Source organism: Vicugna pacos, chromosome 8 (genome assembly GCF_048564905.1).
Source record: "Vicugna pacos chromosome 8, VicPac4, whole genome shotgun sequence".
In the NCBI taxonomy this organism is placed as follows: domain Eukaryota; kingdom Metazoa; phylum Chordata; class Mammalia; order Artiodactyla; family Camelidae; genus Vicugna; species Vicugna pacos.
In genome coordinates this window covers 22,822,538-22,841,232 of record NC_132994.1, presented here as the reverse complement: position 1 = coordinate 22,841,232, position 18,695 = coordinate 22,822,538, and the positions used below count along the sequence as shown (strand labels likewise).

General features: G+C 34.5%; 1 long non-coding RNA gene across 1 annotated transcript; it reads left to right on the top strand.

Annotated features, from left to right (window-relative positions):
• Positions 1-711: 711 nt before the first annotated feature.
• On the top strand, positions 712-17,471 carry LOC140697669 (uncharacterized). The gene is made up of 3 exons (XR_012074855.1): positions 712-893; positions 6,296-6,350; positions 12,541-17,471. It is a non-coding gene; the product is annotated as an uncharacterized lncRNA (long non-coding RNA).
• Positions 17,472-18,695: the final 1,224 nt, after the last annotated feature.

The window sequence follows — 18,695 nt, the reverse complement described above, 5'->3', positions numbered from 1 at the left end:
TGAGGGAAAGTATTAGCAATTTATGGGATCACATATATTTCTTTTTTAATGGCATCCTTAATTCCTCAGCTAATTTGAAGCCTTTGAAAGATTAAGAATAGTCAGCCAAGAAAATCAGCTCTTTGCCTTTATAGTAATATAGTGACATAGTAAGTTGGTCTGTTAAGCAAATAAATTTGCCCAAGGTGTAGCCCTGATTGAATAGTCCCATCCAGGAATGGGCATGGCTGGAAAATCATTGTCCTTCCATATAACAACACCATTTCTATTAAACTTACTACACTAAGCAAAAGGGGATGTGTGTTTCTCCCAATTGTTCATAATCCAAATACAACAACAAGAGAGACCAAGGATCTGAATTAAATGAGTGTAATTCCTTCTTTCAAACTCATTATTCATTCAATAAGTGGAAAGAAAGATGAAGCGAAGTTGGGCCAGCAGAATTACTCAGATGGTGGTCTCTCAAATGTGCCCCTTCACTAGGAGTTCAGGTAAAGATTTACAGAGTCAACTGTCATGATCTTCTGTTTCTGTTGGTAAATAGGCATTTGTTCTCAGTTAAAATGAAGCATATTCTGAATAAAGACCTCATTCAAGTTAGAGTCCTGCTGAAAGAAAAATGACTCAACTGCTAGGAAGTCCTGAAGTGTCCTTGTTAAATTTCACACTCTGATAAGAATTTACAAGTTTCTCTCATTCTTTGTTAGTCAACAGGTGTCCACCCTGCTATTACCAATGGAATCTCGATAATTGACTCCAGCTGTCTCCATCCCAATCCTGGGAAATAATGTCATGAAACAAAAGATATCCTCGAACTTTGCTGCCAAGAACTGACTCCACATTCTTTTGGCTACAAGCATATTCTTTTCTGGAATCTATGACGAAGGAGCCAGGTATACTATTATCAGTAAAACGGAGATTATATGACATGTTTTACACAAATTTCAGAAGACTATTGGCTAGAAAATGATGGCTACATGTGTCACCATCCAAATAAATTCTATTCAGAATGATTATTATAACAAAAATATTCTAACTCAAAGACAGAATTAATAATTATATTTCTTAGTTTTAGAATATCCACATTGTAGTCACCTGGAAGATTTTTATCTTGTAATATATAAGTATCTTCTAGTCTCAGAGTATCCACTTTCTCGTTAAAACATGCAGTTAGCTAAAGCGGTCAGTGTTGAATGTATGCCCATGTTCAACAAGGATTCAGTATTAGTATAGTGATTTATCTGGAGTTCTAATAATTGTATACCTCAATTGTAATCCCCCCCAATTTTATCAAACAGCAAGAATAATACTTCACTTTATGATTTTGATTTGCTGGTATTTAACATATCTCCCAGCCAGAAAGAAAATCATACAAATTTGGAGAGAGAGAAAGAGAATATGTGTGTGTGTGTCTGTATTTGTATAGCATCATACACTTCAACATTGTACTTTATGTATTAACTCTTACCTGAAGGACATAGTCTTTCTACCTTCCATTCTCTTCACTTTGTATAAAATACCCCCTGCCTCTCCTACCTTCCATTGCCTCGGAACATACAGTTCTCACTGGAAATGAAGCCTATGAATGTCCTTACATAAAAATTTACCTGAGCCCCAACAAGTGGCAATTGACTCTTTTCCACTAGGAAGTTACATAGATAAGGGGCAGCAAATAAGATTCCACTTTGATTCACTTTAGTTGACTCTACGTTTTTAGTAAAGGTTAAAACCACACCACAACTTTGTGTTGTGGTATTTTGAGAAAAACAAGCAAGAGGCTATAGAAGGGGAATGGGCGATGCTCCAGCATCACCACCATCCTCTCCTTGTCCCTAGTATCAGTAGCAGCAGCACCACTTCCACAATTAGCAAATGTTAGTTCAAATGGCAAATGATTTGGTCACTTTAAATGCAATCCTATAACTGTGATGAGGCTAAAAATACCTCAAAGACTTGGACAACCTTTGGGTCCAACTCTGCAAGTTTGGCCACTTTTTTAGATAAAGATGGGACCTTTTTGGTTCAGGAGACAGTCTGGCTCCAATAAAGTCTGTTTCTCCATCATGTGCATCTGTCAGAAGCCCAAGATTGATTCTTGAATTTGTCACCATGGAGTAGAAAAGTTGTCTTGCCCTAGCCACATTTGAGCTTTAATGGCATAAATCCAGATTCAGAATGCTATTTGGAAGCAGTGACTAGGTGACTGGAAAATTTATATCATCAATTCAGACTTATTTTTGACCATCAGGCTCTGGAAAACCAAAACGTCATTTGAAAACCACAGGGTTTGATTTAAGATGGGAGCAGATGGGTTAGTTTTTTTCATTAATTTGTTTTTCATGTAACAAATATTTATTTTTTAAATATTACTACACACTGGGCTGTGTATAACAGTGTCAACACAAAGGGTTTTTGACCTTATCACTATCTTGATTCCTCACCAGGAAATTTTGTTGAAAGAAAGAATAGAGAAGTAAAATTCTAGGAATTAACATAGATTGAGATTTTTAAACAATGTAAAAACTTTGGTTTTACTGCTCATTTTTTTGAGGTCTAGTTATACAATTCCATATATACAGATATAAGAAAAGAAAGTCTAATAGAAGCTACGCAAGTGTTTCTAGTGAAACTGCAAAGAAAGTAAGCGTTTTTTTAGCCTTGTGTTTGAGTATCAGGGTCTTGAAGATTCAATGTTATAAAGGAAGGGGTCATCAAACTTGCACTCCTGTTTTTTCATTTTGTAAATACTATTTCAATTTTTCCACTGATGAAATAGAATCAACCTTCCTCTTAGAGAGCATTTTATTAGAAACGTTTTGAATATGCACTTGGTGAATGGTTGTTACATGCAGACAATAAATACAAGCCGGCATTCACAGACGCATTCACCCTTCTCTGAGCATATCTTCCTAATAGTGCCCATTATCTGCAGTGTGTTTGACTTCACACACACCAGCATATTCACTTTACAGTCACCTTTGTAAACACACAAACTCCACTCTGCACACTTTTAACCCATATTTTAATTTGTGCATCAAACACTTCAAAGAACAAAAGATCTGTAGGAAAATTATGCACCACCCCGTAACTCCTTTTGTCAGAACATGGAGCCAGAAGAAGTCTCTTTAGAGTCTGTTAACCGAAGCTGTGCTACTTAAATGAGTTTTATGCCCCACTTCCTCTTTATCTTTTATTGTCATCTACTTTCTTGTTATTGTCATCTCCTTATTTGTTCTTAAAATCTGACATAAGGAAAAAGTCAAAAATACATCTATTAAAAACTTGTAGAAAGACTATTATGGGACAATGTAAATTGTTAATAATGAAGAAAATAATGAAAAATATTGCACTATTACTGATTTATGTAGTTAATCTGTCAACATGAATAAATCTCCTAAAACATAATCAATCTGTCTATACATGAAGTAAAGACAAATTTGGCCAGGAAACAAAGTAATATGAAAAGCATAAGCTTAAAGCAATCAAGACTGATGGAAAGGGCTAATGAGAAAATTGATCTGTTTGCATGGTAGGGAAAGTGGAAATAATTTCTTGCACATTACGCAAATCAAGACCTCATAATTAGATTTGACACAAATACAGGTATAACATCATTACATGGGACATTAGGTTGTACTACAAAGTAATTTAAATTGGAACTTTAAGTTCTGTTAAGAAATAAGCGCACCAACCTAATAAGAGTGGGAACATTTTCATGATAAAAGAAAAAATCAATAACATTTTTCTAATTTAAATATTCAGTGTAGCCTGGGAGAACAAAATGGAGAAAAAAATGCTGAAATCTAATTGTATTTCTCCAAATGAGTAAAATGTGAATAGTAAATAGGCAGAATACAGATTAAAAATTAAGTAGCACTCTTTTTTCTTTTTCCTCAAATTAGTTGTATTATTGTTCATTCACTGAGTACTACTTCACTATAAACAGTGAAGCAAGGAGAGACTCATGACTGCCAGATAATTTTAGGATTTAAATTACTTATATATTTATTATCCTGCATTTAAAAAATACATGAACAAGTCAAAGGCATACTTTTTGGAAAAATAATGAGGACTTCAAGAATAGTATATATTGAGATATTAAACCTGGACCAAAGAGAAAATGTAAATATATTTTATTTTGTATTCATTTGCAAAGAACAGAAATAATGTGTGGTTTGGGTTGATTTACATCAACTGGCAATTTGGAATTCTCCAAAGAGAAGTTCGTTTAGTGTTCTTTTAGGTGCTTGCACTATATGTGCCAGCCAATTGTCAAGTTATTGCCTCTCAGATGCAAATTAATCTTTCAGCACCTGATTTGAGATAATGAACTGAGCTTTTTCAGCGTATCTCCTTTACAGTGAGCATGATGTTAAACTTTATCAATAGGGGGCACTGGAGAGGCATTGCAGGAAGGAATGGAGTTATCTTCCAGATTCCAGAGTGCTACTTTTGCTTTTCCTTGCTCCTGCTGTATAGAAAGAACATTAGTCATGCAAGTGTGTGTGGGGTGGATGGGGAAAGGCGAGGGGAATATGGGGATCATTCCTTCCAAATACAAGCCCAGAGCAGGCAATCCCTCAATGACCTTGAAGCCATTAGCCCTCCTGATGCAGGCACTGCACCATCCAGGACTCATGTCTGCCTTGCCAGGGCTCCTTCTGCATTCCCATGTATCAGCCTCAGCTTGATTGAGCCCCAGATGGTCCCTTGGTCTTTCCATTGCAGAAAATGTGCTTCAAGACTTTCTGGCAAACTCCCTGACTCCTTTTGTCTCTCTGCCCACCATCCTTGTCTTGTCTGAGCTCTGGAATGTAGTTCGTTACTTGTCTAATAACTGTGGACCAGATCTAACCTAGAAAAATTCTCAGCTATCCATTGGGCTACAACTATATCTTCTTCAATGAAGTCAGAAACTCATTGAGCCTTGGGGATGGGACTTCCCTTCCAAATGTGTTCTTTCTGAGGTACTCTCTCTCTGTGTGTCCTAGAATATCCTTCAGAAGTTCTCTTTACTTGTTTATAGAGTCAGGAGTCCCCAAGAGGCCCCCAACACCCAGCTTCCATGATTCGCTAAAAGAATTCACAGGCAGGAATCAGCATATAGTTATGATTTATTACAGGAAAAATATTCACAGAAAAATCAACAAGGGGAAAAGGTGCATGGAACCAGGCACAAACTTACAAGTGTTTTCGTGAAACTGAGTTACACAGATTCATTAAGTTCTTTCAGCATCAAATATGACAAGTCAATATGAAGTTATTTTCTACCAGGGAGCTCATTAGAAAACTCACTGGCCAGGGATGTTTCTAGTGACTGGTCACATAAGCATCCTCTGCCTAGTAAGCACCAAAATTCTAGATTCCCAGAAGAAAAGCAGGTGTTCAGCATAAAACGTATTGTTTGCATAGATAAGGCACAGTAAGCCATTCTTATCAGGAATGGTGAAAACCTTCCCAAATCCCAGTTCTGAGCTTCCAGTCAAGGCCAACCATGCAAGCAGGCCTTTCTAAGTATCATAGTCTCAGGCCTATTAACTTTTTTTGCATACCCAGCATAGATTAATATTCTTTATATTAAACTTCCTTTGTTGAAATTACTGTATGATTTATGTCTCTTAATTGGACTTAGACGGGTATGGTATATAAGTTACTTCTTATACATATTAGACTTTTTCAATGTTACACTAATTCCTAATCTCTTCAGAAAATATTTAGGAAATTACTGTTGCAGAATACCAAGTATTATCAGAAGGTACCCTCATGACATCAAACAACAATTCAATTTAGACAATTTAGTGAAAGAAATCCAGACAGCTGGTAGCTCGGTTTATGTCTATACCCAAAAGTCATTTTAGACTAAAGCAAGTAAAAAAAGGAACAAGTGTGAAGTCTGTAAAACATGTTCTTGTTTTTATGTGAAAAACTTTTCTTTCAACTATTTTGCTATATTTTGCATATTCAAATTATTTTAAAATATTCATTAAGGAAAAGGATTGACTACTTTAAAATTCTATGAGCTTAAAAATGGGAAATGGGAAAATGTTAAAACTGGAGATAGCAGAAGCAAAATATATTTTACACATGTCCTAAGAAGCAGGTGGGGAATTGAAAACGCAAAGCGATCATGCAGGAAACTCATTCTGGGTGCTTTCTGATAAGGCAAAACTGCCATCAAACCAAGGCAGGGACCCAGGCTGCCACACTAGCCTTTGAGTTTTGCTTATTTGGTGCCAGCAAAAGCTAAAAAGCAAAACTGAGTTCAAAAAGGCCATTTTTTTTCTGTGGATTTCAGATTCCTTGAATTCTTGGAAAGCAAAACAGAAGAATCCCTGACTAAAGGCTTTCTGGTAAGTACCTATGAAAAGCTGTGATTCCTATACATAACAGGATGAAGAGAGACGAGTATAAGCTTCTCTGGTGCTGCAGAGCAGATAAAAGGTAGAGGCCATCTGTCATCAGAATTCCCCCGAGAAAGTAGGTTTTGTTTGGACTTTGCTGGCAGAGAATCAAATAATTTTCAGAGGGTAGACATACTATACTTAAAAGTCAGCCAGCCTAACCCTATAATTTTATAAGTAGCAGTCTGAATACAAGAGAGTAAGTTATATGCCAAGAAAGCAAAGCTAGTTAGAGGCACTTGCTGATTAGTAGCAAGCTGGTAGAAAAGAGTTAGTAGCTATGAAACACAAATTCAATGCTCTTGTCATAGACCACTTGATCACTTCAGAGAGAACAGATGACTTAGAGATGTGTGATTGCTAGCACAGGGGAGCTGAATAAGACTGCGATGTGGCAGGCATTAGGAGACCTTATGTTAAAAATCACAGAATACTTGAAGCATCAGAGACATCGTTTTGGAATTTAGAATTTAGAATTTTTCTTCACCTGCTATATATTCTATAAAAGTTTTTAGAGATCATTTTCGTTGTTACTTTCCCCGATTGTTTACAATGTATATCTTCTTTAAGTAAATAACACAATAGGTTTGAGAGTTTTTTCCTTGATTATTTAATAAATTTGTCACATCAGAGCTCAGCTATATGTTAAATGCTCAGCACCTGTACCTTGGAGTAATATTCAACAAGTGTCAGTGTTCATTATCTTTTCCCACAATACTTTACACTTTCTGGCAGTCTATATCATAGCCATCTATGTTCTCTTAAAGTAGTAATTTAATTATGGTTTAAAGGATTTGCTCAACTGCCATATTACAGACAATGATGCACGTGGTCTCTGAGGTATTATAATTTTCTTTTCTGGGTTGTTCTGTACCATCATTTAGCACTTAGTGACACATTTTATCCAATGAAAATTCTTTCCTCTATCATACCTTCTTACCTTGAACTTCTTTATGAATGGAGAATAGAGAGAGATTATTCACATTGTTTGCCAATTATGAACGTTAGAGAGCATATCCTTATAGTTAGGCATATATATTTCTGTGTAACTCCCTCACATTTGATCTAGCTTTTCCCCATAAGATAAACAAACAAAAACTTCCAAGGCAGTCCTTCAAGTGTATGAAACAGGTATTGTGACCATAGTAGGACTTCTCTTTTCTGGCCTAAAATTTGTGATTTTGTTAAACCTCCTTTTGATAGTATTATTTGCACACTTTGCTCCTTCTGAACTTCCTCCTTAGAGTACTCTCATATATTTTCAGTGCTCTCCTCAAAGTGAGAACTCAACAGCTAAGCTCAGTGCATTTCATCAATATGGAATACAATGGCACATTTCCTGTTTTGACTAGATTATTACTACTAAGGAATTAATAAATTAATATTCTAAATGATGTTTTCACAATAGCTAAAATTTCTGATATATGCTTTTATATAAACAGCTATATAACCAGGGCCTTTTTTAAAACTATACTTGGGTAGTTAATTTTATGAACATAAATGCATGTCTTATCTTTTATTCTGTAGATTGTAAATCTTAGATATTTGTGTTTTTAAACCCTAATTCTGTCATGCATTAGCTCTTCTTATCAATTTTTGTGCACTTATAGATTTAATAAGAAAGCTATCTATGTGTGTTCATTAAAAACACTCAGTGAAAGTTAAAAACCCATAACATTAGGTATCAGAATATACCTTGCACCTTGCTGATATCAGATTCATTTATGTAATGTATGCTACCGGATGTTTGGGGAAGACTCTTCTAAGTATCATTTTCTATTACACTAAAAACTATTCTTCCAAATTGTTTAGTTGGCACTCTTTTAGTATATTTGCTTAACCAACTACAAACCCTTCACTAAATTCAGCATGTTTTTCTCCACATTTTATACAGAGATACCACAAAAGTCTTTGAAAAGTCCATGGGGAAATTAAAATCATAGATATTGTGCCTTAGTTGTTACTCTGTATACAATTCTTGGAAAGTGGAAGTGAGGCTAGTTTAGAATTATTTTTATAGGTATCCCATATTTTTCTTGTTATTGATTATTTCAAAGGTGTATGTAAGAAAAATTAAACAACCTGAGTTGATCTTTTTGGAAATGCTCATAAATAGACACATAGCAGGGGTCACAGAGGGGAACATGGGAAAAGATGGGATTTATTTGATTTTCACAATTGGAAACCACTACTGATAATAAAAATAGTGGTTCCGAAAGTTGAGAATTATTCAATCAAGAATGAAATTCAGACACTACTCCAGGAAATGCTAAAACCAGGAGTTACTACTTTTTGCCAAAACTTTTGCAGGTTTGTGGAAATAGCTCATCCAGTGACAGAGAAAATACTCAATTTTGTGTAACAGCAAAAAGCAGTGGGACTATAGTTAATTAAGAGTGACAGGTCAAGAGAAGACCTGAGATCTTACTGTTGAAGTAGGAAACCTCAGTCATTTTGGTGGAGCCAAGATTCAGACCCTGACATTTGAGGTCCAAATCTGTACTTGCATTCACAATAGTATTACCTGTAACCAGTAACTGAATGTGGAAACAGAGAGCAGTGACTCTTTGGAAACGAGCTGCATGAAGAATCCAGAGCCTAGAGGTAGAAAAACAACCTTAAAAAATGACCTATGTCTTAACACAATAAGCACTCATTATCAATCATTATCATTTAATCATTATCAATTAATCTTTATCAGACTGATAACAGATAGCTTCTTTTAACCATATCTGAATGAGAAAATAAAGGAACCCAATAACTTTGAGAATCTGCTATTAGTATCAGAAATACCAAAAAAGTTTCACCTGTGTTAAATATATTTTGTTTTGTTGTATACATTATGGGTATAATAAAAATGGGATTATGCCTATTAAGACTTTACAACCCCTGGGACTCTGTTTTCTGACAACACTATTGGGTAATACAGAAAGCTGTAGTTGGGAGTACTAGGTCCTGACCATCTTGCATCTAAAAATTTGGTGGATTCCAGCTGCCCTCACTTTGTATTTTACTATTAAAAACACTGTGTATCATCTTCCATGGTGCCGCCTTAGTTTTCAAGTAATCCAATTTGTTGTGCTGCAAAGCACTAAGTTAATCTATCAGAATACCCTTAGACATCATCATAAATGTTTGGAGAACCTAACCAACATGCTAGTAACTTAGACTAACATTAATTGAGTAATGATATAAATTTGATTATTAAAAATGTATCAAGGACTCTGTTAAGTCCATATGGGCTTTGTCTAATTTCATTCTCAGAACCTCCCTATGAACTAAATACTATTATTAGCCATTATTTCAGAAGGTACATAGATGTTAAGAACTGTTGAGTAACTTGATTGAAGTTATATAGTTTTCGACTAACCTAAAGACTCTCACTTCAGGTTTTTCACTTTCCAGCAGTCTGATAGTCTTCTACCCTTAATATAGTTAGAAAATTCTAAAGAATTAGTATGGAGTAGGTTTCTTCAAGTCAAGTAAATATCTCATGAACTTTTAAAATACTTTGTCCCAGTTTCATTTCTTGAATTCTTCTTGGATTTTACAATAATTGATATTAGACTCAATAATCTTACTTTTAGAAAAAAGCTGTCCAACAGAGCCTTCTATGGTGATAGAAATATTATGTTGTATGGTGTTCAAAATGATGCCCAGTAGACATCGTGCCTATCAAGCAATTGAAACAGGGCTAATATGATTGAAAAACTGATTTAACTTTTATTTATTTTATTTAATTAATTTAAATTTAAATTTAAATAGATATATGTGGCCATTGATTACCATATTGGACAGTACATTTCAACAGCATAAATCTTCCATTTTTTAAAATAATCATTTGACCAACTAAAATTGGAATTTCAGATCTTGCTTTTCTAGTAGCAAAATCATTTCTTAATATAAAATGTTATACATAAACTTAATATATGAATCAAAAAGAGTGAAGCTGCCCTAGTCAAAGTGACAAGGGAGGGGAGAACCTGGATTTTACAGTAGGCACTGACCTCTCCTCTTTCTGCTTGCACTGCACTCCAAGGAACCTCTAAGGAGCTAATAGGAGCTACTTGTAAGGCATCATTTGAAAGTAATTGATAAAAATATTGTAGTGCCCTTCCATCTTTTATCATTTCTTAAAGATTTGCAAAATTGGCTTTACAATTAATTTTTTAAAATTTATCAGGAGCTTACCAATGTGCTATTAACAATGATACTAACATTAATTAAACACACCTCTTACCGTCATGTAACTTACAGTTTAGTTTGAAATTTAGAAAAAACAAGAAGTCCAGTGTTGCAAATATAGAAATAGAGTGTTTTAAATGTTATAGATAATACCAGTACAGAGAGCGGGTGGGAGAGTGCACTATAGGCTAGAGAAGACTTCACAGAAGACATAACATGCAGGCTGAATTGTAAAGGAGTAGCAAGAATGGGGACAGGAAATAGGGGTGGAGGGAGGACATTCTAAAAATATAAATTCCCTCCACAGTCTAAGTAGTAGCCATTTGAAGATAAGAATTTATTTACATACTCCAAGGGCCAGGTAAATTTATATCTTGGCTTACTTGTTGAGCTTTGATTTTTTACTATAATCATGTCTCCTTTTTCCAATTGAAAAATAAATGTCTTTGGAAAAAATGAGAAACTAAATAGGATTTGAATACTTTTGCTTTCTCTGTATTTTGTTTCCTCTGGACACATTTTTCAAACTTGAAAAGAAGATCCACTTTTCCCCCCTGCTTCTCAATTGGTCTGGCAAACCAGAAAATAGAGATATGTTCTATTGTGACCATCAGGAAATCTTATGTAGAATCATATACCCTAAATATAATAAGCTAAAAGAGCCATGAAAGTAAGAGCAATTTATTTGTGTGAGAATTTATAGTTTTTAATGACTTTCATATTTTTCTAAATCATTCTATGAGGTTACAATGGACAAATAATTTTTTTGTCAATAAATGATTTCTCATGTTGTATGAAAACATGTGAGAAAATAAGTGATCTTTGACTAGTGCTGACATTTTGATGTTTTAGAAAATTGTGTTACCAATTACAAGAGGCAGGCAATTTCAAGGAAGAATTGATATCTAGAAAAGAAAGATAATTTTAACAAGTAATACCTGATTCCTAAATAATGAATTCTTTTAATTCTTAAATATTTGAGCTTGAAGAAAGAGTAACTAATTTTAAGAAAAGTTGAAAAGAGAAAACTAAATTAAAAATGAATAATAGGGCACAGAATATTGTTAAAATAATAAGGAAATCTCAAGAGTCAAGAATAACTAGTTGAAAAAATATTAGGATTCAGGCTAATCCAATTAAAGATCATTTGGTAGTAATGCTCAGAATTACATTCTGCAAAAGATTAAAAGTATCAAAGATAAGAACATTTATAAATAAAAAGAAAGCTAAGAATTGCATCCTCAGAGGAATGAGAGTATATAAATGTTATAATTATTAAGTGGAAAATTATCTAATTTAAAAATCAATGTCTGAAATTTTTATATAATAACTATATTTACCATGTTCTCTTCACAAATATTGTTGTATTAAGGCTGGCTATTGCCTATATATTTTCCTGCAAACTGACATAAATATATGAGTTACAGACTGTAGGGAGCTCAAAGAATATTACTTCTTGATGTTCATTGGTGTCTAGCTGATTTATTTTTTAACACTCTGCTATGTCTATCCCGATGGTATGTGCTATAATGATCAATGTGAATGAGATATATTTCCTGACCGAGCCAATATAAAAAGCATGAAAGTGAAACAGTGCAGAGGGTAAAGCCATTTTTACTTCTGTTTGGGGAAAAAAAAAAACATATTTTACTGCCTTTGACCTTTTAGTGTTTTCTTGTGGTTAGCCATCACATCATCCAATTCTATAAAAAAAAATCACTTCCAAAATGGCATAAAATAAACTAAGATATCGGGGAGAGGATGAAAGCATTCAGTAACACCCAACATGGAACAGAAAGGGCAAAAGTCCAAATCATCAACTGTAGTGTATTTCTGTTTAAGCTTTTATTCTATCAAGATTTTAAATATAGTTTAAGGTGATTTCTAATAATTCCTATCATAAGATTTCTGAATTTCTCTTATCATCATGTATTCATTTTGTATCTGCATCCAGGACTAAATATCCAGCTAGATCAAAATATTTAAATACAGCAGGGTGGAATTAGTGACCTAGAAGACAGGACAACAGAAATCACCCAATCAGATCAGCTACAAGATAAACAAATAAAACCAAATGAAAATAGCATAAGGGACCTAAGGGATGATTTAAAGCGTGCCAATCTTCGCATAATAGGGGTCCCAGAAGGGGAAGAAAAATCAAAGGGGATTGAAAAGGTATTGAAAGAAATCATGACTGAAAACTTCCCAAAATTAAAGAAGGAATCAGATATCCAAGTACAGGAAGCTCAGAGGGTCCCAAACAGGAAGAACCCAAATACACCCATACCAAGACATATCATAATCAAGATGGCCAGAGGCAAGGATAAAGAAATGATCCTAAAGGCAGCAAGAGAAAAGTAAAGAGTGAGTTACAAGGGAACCCCCATAAGGGTCTCATCTGATTTCTCTGCACAGACACTACAGGCCAGAAGGGAGTGCCAAGGTATATTCAAAGTCCTGAATGAAAATAAGATGCAGCCTAGGATACTTTATCCAGCAAGGCTATCCTTTAGGATAAAAGGAGACATAAAGAATTTCACAGACAAGAAAAAGCTAAAAGAGTTTAGCAACACTAAACCTATGCTAAAAGAAATATTGAAAGGTCTACTTTAAAAAGAAAAGCAGCAGGATGCTACAGAAGTGAGAAACTCACAACTGGAAAGGTGATAACTCATGAATTACAAATAAACATGAAATTGTTAAGGAACACATCTAAATCATTGGGAGAGGGAAGCAGGAAAATACAGAATTTTTTTTTCTTTCTTTTTTAAATTTTTTGTTCTCGGTAGGATGGGTTTGAGATCATGTTACTATCAGTTTAATAAAAACAGTTATAGTAATGGGTTATAGACTTACAAAAAAGGATAACCACAAGCCAAAAACTTACAAGGGAGTCACAAAAACTAAATAAAATCCATAATAATACAAAGGAAAATTACCAAACCACAAAAGGAAGAAGAAAGGAACAAAGAGGAAATACCAAATCAACTGCGAAGATAAGTTCAAAATGGCAATAAACACACATCTATCATTAATTACTGTAAATGTTAATGGACTAAATGCTCCAGTCAAAAGACATAGAGTGGCAGACTGGATAATAAAACAAGAACCTTCAATATGCTGCATACAAGAGACCCACTTTAGGGAGAAGGACACATATAGATTGAGAGTGAAAGGATGGAAAAGGATATTCCATGTAAATGGAAAAACCAAAAAAGCAGGTGTTGCAGTACTGATTTCAGACAAAATAGACTTTAAAACAAAGGCTGTAAAGAAAGATAAAGAAGGACATTTTATAATGATTAAAGGAGTGATAAAAGATGAGGATATTGCACTCGTTAATGTATATGCACCCAATATAGGAGCACCTAAGTACATAAAACAATTACTAACAAAGATAAAGGGGGATATTGATGGGAATACAATCATAGTTGGGGATTTTAACACCACATGAACACCACTAGACAGATCTTCCAGACAGAAGATAAATAAGGCAACAGAGAAATTAAATAATACAATAGAAAAATCAGATTTGGTGGATATTTTCAGAGCATTACACCCCCCAAAAATAGGTTATACATTCTTTTCAAGTGCACATGGAACATTTTCTAGGATTGATCATGTACTTGGGCATAAAAGAAACCTCAACAATTTTAAGAAGATAGAAATTATCTCAAGCATCTTTACTGACCACAATGCCATGAAACTAGAAATTAACAACAGAGAAACAAAGGAAAACAAAAGGAAAGCATGGAGATTAAACAATATGCTATTAAAAAACCAATGGGTCAATGAGGAAATCAAAGCTGAAATTAAAAAATACCTTGAGACAAATGAAAGCACAACCACACAAAATTTATGGGACACAGCAAAGGCAGTGCTAAGAGGGAAGTTTATTGTGATACAGGCCTTCCTCAAAAAAGAAGAACAATCTCAAATAAACAATTTAACCCACCAGCTGAAAGAACTAGTAAAAGAAGAACAAAAAACCCCAAAAGGCAGCAGAAGGAAGGAAATTATAAAGATTAGAGAGGAAATAAAAAAAATAGAGATTTAAAAAAACATAGAAAAAATCAATCAAACCAAAAGCTGGTTTTTTGAAAAAGTAAATAAAATCAACAAACCTCTGGCCAAACTCACAAAGAAGAAAAAAGAGAGAGCACAAATTAGCAAAATAAGAAGGGAAAATGGAGAAATTACAACAAATAAAATAGAAATACAGAATATCATATGAGAATATTATGAAAAACTGTATGGAACCAAACTGGATAACCTAGAGGAGATGGACAAGTTTCTGGAAACATACTGTCCACCAAGACTGAATCAAGAAGAAACTGACCACTTGAACAAACCGATCACTAGAAATGAAATCGAAATAGCAAAAAAAAACCTCACTACCAATAAAAGTCCAGGACCAGATGGCTTCACCAGGGAATTCTACCAAACATCAAAGAAGAACTCATACCAGTCCTTCTCAAACTCTTCCAGAAGATTGAAGAGGAGGGAATACTCCCAGACTCATTCTATGAAGCCACCATCACCCTGATACCAAAACCAGGAAAAGACACTACCAAAAAAGAGAATTGTAGGCCAATATCACTGATGAACATAGATGCAAAAATCCTCACCAAAATATTAGCAAATAGAATCCAACAACACATAAAAAAGATTATACATCATGACCAAGTGGGGTTCATCCCAGGGACACAAGGATGGTTCAACATACACAAATCAATCACTGTAATACATCACATCAACAAGAGAAAGGACAAAAACCACATGATCATCTCAATCAATGCAGAAAAAGCATTTGACAAAATTTAACACCCATTTATGATAAAGACGCTCACCAAAGTGAGTATAGAGGGAACATATCTCAACATAATAAAAGCTATATATGACAAACCTACAGCCAGCATAGTACTCAATGGTGAAAAACTCAAAAGCTTCCCACTAAAATCTGGGACAAGACAAGGATGCCCACTATCACCACTCCTATTCAACACAATCTTGGAGGTCCTAGCCACAGCAATCAGGCAAGAGAGAGAAATAAAAGGGATCCAAATTGGAAAAGAAGAGGTAAAAGTGTCACTATATGCCAACGACATGTTGCTATATATAGAAGACCCTAAAAGGTCCACACAAAAACTACTAGAGCTGATCAAAGAATTCAGCAAGGTAGCAGGTTACAAGATTAACATACAAAAATCAGTTGCACTTCTTTACAGTAACAATGAATCAACAGGAAGAGAAAGTAAAGAAACAATCCCCTTTAAAATAACACCCAAAATAATAAAATGTCTAGGAATAAATCTAACCAAGGAGGTGAAAGACTTATACACAGAGAACTATAAAACACTGATTAAGGAAATTAAAGAAGACTTTAAAAACTGGAAAGATATCCCATGCTCTTGGATTGGAAGAATCAATATTGTTAAAATGGTCACACTGCCCAAGGCAATCTACAGATTTAATGCAATCCCTATCAAATTACCCAGGACATATTTCACAGAACTAGAACAAATCATAATAAAATTTATATGGACCTAGAATTGCCAAAGCATTACGGAAGAAAAAGAAAGAGGCTGGAGAAATAAGTCCCCCAGACTTCAGACAATACTATAGAGCTACAGTCATCAAGACAGCATGGTACTGGTACAAAAACAGACATATAGACCAATGGAACAGAATAGAGAGCCCAGAAATGAACCCACAAACTTTTGGTCAACTAATCTTCAACAAAGGAGGCAAGAATATACAATGGAATAAAGACAGTCTCTTCAGCAAGTGGTGTTGGGAAAATTGGACAGCAGCATGTAAAGCAATGAAGCTAGAACACTCCCTTACACCATACACAAAAATCAACTCTAAATGGATCAAAGACTTAAACATAAGACAACATGCAATAAACCTCCTAGAAGAAAACATAGGCAAAACATTATCTGACATACATCTCAAAGATGTTCTCCTAGAACAGTCTACCCAAGCAATAGAAATAAAAGCAAGAATAAACAAATGGGACCTAATTAAACTTATAAGCTTCTGTACAGCAAAGGAGACCATAAACAAAACAAAACAACAAACTACGGAATGGGAGAAAATTTTTGCAAAAAATGAAACAGACAAAGGCTTGATCACCAGAATATATAGGCAGCTCATATGACTTAATAAGAAAAAAACAAACAACCCAATCCAAAAATGGGCAGAAGACCTAAACAAGCAATTCTTTAGGGAAGAAATACAAATGATCAATAGGCACATGAAAAAATGCTCAATATCAGTAATTAGAGAAATGCAAATCAAAACTACAATGAGGTATCACCTCACACCAGTCAGAATGGCCATCACTCAAAAGTCCACAAATGATAAATGCTGGGGAGGCTGTGGAGAAAAGGGAACCTTCCTACACTGCTGGTGGGCATGCAGTCTGGTGCAGCCACTATGGAAAACAGTATGGAGATTCCTCAAAAGACTAGGAATAACTTACAGTATGACCCAGGAATCCCACTCCTGGGCATATATCCAGAAGGAAACCTACTTCAAAGTGACACCTGCACCCCAATGTTCATAGCAGCACTATTTACAATAACTAAGACATGGAAAAAGCCTAAATGTCCATGAACAGATGACTGGATACAGAAGAAGTGGTATATTTATACAATGGAATACTACTCAGCCATAAAAACTGACAATATAACGCCATTTGCAGAAACATGGATGCTCCTGGAGAATGTCATTCTAAGTGAAGTAAGCCAGAAAGAGAAAGAAAAATACCATATGAGATCACTCATATGTGGAATCTTAAAAAAAAAAAAAAACCACACAAACAAAGCATAAGTACAAAACAGAAACAGACTCATAGACATAGAATACAAACTTGTGGTTGCCAAGGGGACGGAGGGTGGGAAGGGATAGACTGGGTTTTCAAAATTGTAGAATAGATAAATAAGATTATACTGTATAACACAGAGAAATATATACAAGATCTTATAGTAGCTCAGAGAGAAAAAAAATGTGACAATGAATATATATAAGTTCATGTATAACTGAAAAATTGTGCTCTACCCTGGAATTTGATACAACATTGTAAAATGATTATTGATCAATAAAAAATGTTAAAAAAAATACAGCATAGTGTCCAGTTTAATTAGGTCATTATGAAAGTGCAGAATTCAAAGGATACTAATATTTATTTAGTTTCTAATTTTTATTTATTCTGGTTGAATTCTTATATGTGAGTCTCACATAACCCTATTTTATAAAATTTATATTTATACTAAGTCAATTAAGTTGCTCGCTCAAGGTCAAATACTAATAAATAGACTAATAAGGTCTTTCTGATTCCTGAATCCTATCTATCCTGTATGTTATATATATATATATATAGACAAAGACATACATATTTCCTCCCAGATATTTCAGTCAATAACTATCAACATGAAATCATTCTGAGTCACCTAATCAAACCTCTTGATGATTCAGAAAATGAAGGGCAAAGAGATTATGTGAGGATTCCAAGGTCAGTGAGTAAGATGACCTGAGAGCTAGGCTCTAGGACGTGTCTCCTGATCTTTCTAGAGGGGACTTTCCATTATCATGTTGTTTCTATGTCTTTCATAATATTTTGCCTATTCAACTTAATGTGTTTTTGTGTGTTTTTACTGAGGTGTTAAAATGCAAAGCTTCTGCCGCTTTGCTAGCATTAAAAATGACTTCAGGTGCTCAACTCTTCAGTGATTCTTAGTTGTGCTCTAGAATCAATCACGATATATAACTATTCTGATACAAGTAGTTAAGCATCACACTTGTTTTTTCCGATTTAGTTGAGGCCTTAGAATCTGTACTTTAATGAAGTGCTACAGGTGCTATCACAAACACAATGACAATAGCAATAATCACAGCTAACACATAAACACACAAAGCTTTCTAGGTGTCAAACACTGTCTCATGTCTTTTGAACATATTAACTCCTTTAATCTTTAGAACAACCGTATCACTCAGGTAACCATTAACTATATAATTTTCAGGTGAGGAAACAGGGAGAATTGAAGTGACTGTCACAAGGTCACATATCCAGAGTGAAGAAGCTAGAATTAAACACCAATTTTG